Source organism: Podarcis gaigeae (assembly GCF_964106915.1).
Source record: "Podarcis gaigeae genome assembly, chromosome: 6".
Lineage (NCBI taxonomy): Eukaryota > Metazoa > Chordata > Lepidosauria > Squamata > Lacertidae > Podarcis > Podarcis gaigeae.
Window position 1 is genome coordinate 80,875,180 of NC_139682.1, and position 3,881 is coordinate 80,879,060.

Genomic DNA, 3,881 nt, shown 5'->3' on the forward strand with positions numbered 1-3,881 from the left:
CTATAAATCATCTTTGTATACCTTCCTTTTAAAGTACAACAAGCTGTAAATCTTAGATTACTCTTCCACAACTTCTCCCATGAAGACAGTTCTATATTATATGCCACATCTCTTGCCCAGTAGATCATTGTCACTTTCACTCAATTATATATTAGATTTGTAGGTCTCAGGGTGGTTCATGACACAAGGAATGGCATTAGGGTATAGGAGGAAGTGTGGTGTAATTAATAAAAAAAAAATATTTTCAGTTCCTTCCTAATGACCTCTAGCATGGAATTCACCATTTTCACAGCTGATGCATATCACATCAGCAACTTAATTGCGTTCATAGTGCCTATCCCAAGGACAGTATAGAACTGAAGGGTGATATTGGCTCAATCAGTAGAGTAGCACTCTTAATCTTAGGGTTGTGGATTTGAGCCCCACGTTGGGCAAAAGATTCCTGCAATGCAGGGAGTTGAGCTTGATAAGCCTCATGGTCCCGTCCAACTTTACAATTCTATGATTGTATCTTTGCTGCCGCCCATGTAGGTAACTGTATGTGAGAGATCCATCAGGCTTGCTGTTTATTGAGGGAATAGTCAGTCTGTGAGAAGTTAACTACTGAATCGGTCTTCACTCACAATACTTGAGAATCCCTTCAGTGAGAAAACACAGAGATGCAATTTTTCTGATGAGTTCTGTTATTTTGCTGGTCAGCTTCTGCTTGGGTCAAGGAAGGCAAAGAAGTCGCTTACATGTTGTGCTAGCAATGTCCCAGATATGACGAATGTTGACCGTAAATGTGAATTTTGTGAATGCTTGAAAACAGATAAATGTTTCCAGACTTTTCATAAATACGCTTATGAAACATGGCAATCCCCTTTGGAAGACCATCAAAATTTAACGAGGCCTCTTTAAAGTTTGGGGATTTTGGTGTAGTTTACCTGGGATTGCTATCCTCCTAAATTAGATGTCAACATTCATTTAAATTGCTGATTACCAGGAAAAGTTGGGCCAAGTTTTCATTAAGAAATCTACCCATCTTGCTGCTTAGACTGGCTCTCTTTCGCATTCAGACAGAGGCCCAGTTTTTAAGGGGATCTCATCTGGATCACAAAGACATTCATGTACTGTGAAATACACAAAATCGTGCTTTGATTCTGTCCTGTCTTGTCCCTGTCTGGGTAAGTTTTCTGAAGCTGACAGAGCCTTTACAATTTAATTGGTGTTGACACCTTTTGAAGCAATGCCTCCAGGCACTAGGAGTCATTGTCTACTTGTTCCTGTTTGTCTCTGGCTACCTTCAGTTGGCTACTTCGCAGCCTGTGATGCTGCGTTGGCCCCTGCACTTTTCATTCATGTACGTACTTGTTCTGGGTCCTCTTACAAGAACCCTTGTTAAATGCCCAGCAGGCAGTATTGAATAGAGATTTTCATTATCTGAGATTTTTCAAGGCCTCTAGCAACAACAGAAAATGCACTGGAAAATACAAGAAAATGGGGGGGGGGGAGAGAGAGACATCCTAGCTGCAGTCATTGTTGAGGCAGCCTAGGATATACACTAGAGCCCACTGCATTTGTTATGGCTGTTAAAGTACAATTTGGTTCTTCTGATTCAGGAATGGATAAATCAACGTGTTTCTCCTCTGTGCGGCTTTTGCATGTGTTCACTCCTAAGTCTGTTGCACCCCAGTTTCACGCTAATCTGCAGATACAAAATCAGCATGATAAGGTGAAGTATTAACCTTCCTCTTTGCAAGGATGTGCATAGATGCTAGGAGAGGATATATTTCTAAGATATTATCCTTCCTTCCTTATGTTTGCGAGTTCTGCAGAGTGCATCCCTTTGCAGCTTAAAAAGGAAACTCAGATAGCCCAGGCCCTTTCAGTGTCCCTATCTTCCAGGGACGACCCAGTTTCTGATTTGATCCTGGAATGTCCCGCTTTTGGTTAGGACGTCCTTGTTTTCATTGGAGAAATATTGGAGGGTATGGAGATATCCGACCTCCAATAAAACATTTTTTTAATATTTTGCTATGTTTTCATATATGTTGGAAGCTGCTCAGAATGGCTGGGGCAAACCCAGTAAGATGTAGTAGCAGTAGTAGTAATAATAATAATAATAATAATAATAATAATAATAATGGGCATGGATTATACTATATTCTTAGCAGGTCCAGCATCAGTACCCATAATAGTAGTAGTAGTAGTAGTAGTAGTAGTAGTAGTAATTTTATTATTTATATCCTGTCCATCTGGCTGGATTTCCCCAGGCACTCTGCGTGGCTCACAACATATATCAGAATGTACTAAAACATTAAACATTAAAAACTTCCCGATACAGGCCTGCATCCCGACGTCTTCTAAAAGTCAGATAGTTGTTTGTTTCCTTGATATCTGAAGGGAGGGCATTCCACAGGGAGGGCGCCACTACCGAGAAGGCCCTCTGCCTGGTTCCCTGTAACCTTGCTTCTCACAGTTACAACAGAAGGCCCTCAGAGGTGGATCTCGGTGTCCGGGCAGAACGATGGGGGTGGAGACGCTCCTTCAGGTATCCTTCAGGTATATTTCAGAAGGCATTGAATATCCAGATATTTGCTGAGGAGAATTAGGAGTGGGGTTATGTTCAGCTGTCCACCACATGTAGAAAGGTGACCTGCTAACACAGGCAACCTACAATATTGTTTCAGCTCCTTTTGTACTATGGATGGGATTCACTTAATGAGTCCCACAAATGAATGGAAGCTCATGCAAGGACTTCCACTAACGCAGGCTTCCTCAGCCTTGGCCCTCCAGATATTTTTGGCCTACAACTCCCATGATCCCTAGCTAGCAGGACCAGTGGTCAGGGATGATGGGAATTGTAGTCTCAAAACATCTGTAGGGCCGAGGTTGAGGAAGCCTGCACTAACGCAATGCGGCTTCCCTCCCTCTCCTTCTAAGTGCTTCGGGGGGGGGGGTGAGAACAGGAGAACCCCAAAAAGCATGTGAGGGGAAGGCAGTAGCAAGCAGAAATGCTTGCACTGATGAAATGATGACTATAACACTATGTTGAATTCTGGGGTGTATGGGGTGTTGGGAAGGTGTAGTAACTCAGGTAGGGGGCATGTTATGCTCCTTCTGGGGTGGTTTGTCCACCTTTGGTCCCCACCCTGCACCCAGTTCTCACATGTGGCTGCTACAAGCTTTCAGCATGTGACAGCGGCCGCACCCCTGGAATGGCTTTGACTGGCTAGCTAAACCAGGTGAGGGTAGTCAATGGGTCTCAACCCCTCAGTGAGTTAGGGACTTTGCCTGCATGTGAAGACAGGCTCTGGTGGGTTGAGCAGATGGGTCTAATGGTGGGATCCAATGGTCAAGAAGGCGGTTTCTGCACAAGCTGTAGAGGAAAGTGAGTAGCAGGCGAGGCTCATCAATCTGGGAAGGCAGCCCTTCTAGGAGAAGGAAACCTCTGGTCCTGAACCTCCACTGCTTTGCAGGACATCTTCAGGAGAAGAAAAGGCTAAGGCTACACAAATCCCTAAGTGGAATCCCTAAGACAGTTGGATAGTGGTTTGTACGCCTCCTTCTGGAAACTTCTGCAGCCACGCTGGTGCCAAACGTATTGCTCTCCCTTCCTTTGAAGCACATCAGTGAGGCCATGAAGCAGGCAGGCAGCCCAGGACCTCCATACACACTGCCCAGGCTTGCATTCCGGAGAGGTCACTTCATTGCTGCTAACTCAGTGGTTTGACTTCACCCTCAGAGGAGCACTCCATTGTCTCTTGAGACAGACAGATACCAACAATATTTAATTCTTCCCCTATGAAAATAAGTACCGTATTTTTCACTCCATAGGGTGCACCGGACCCTAGGGCGCACCTAGTTTTTAGGGGGGGAATCAAGAAAAAAAATCTTAT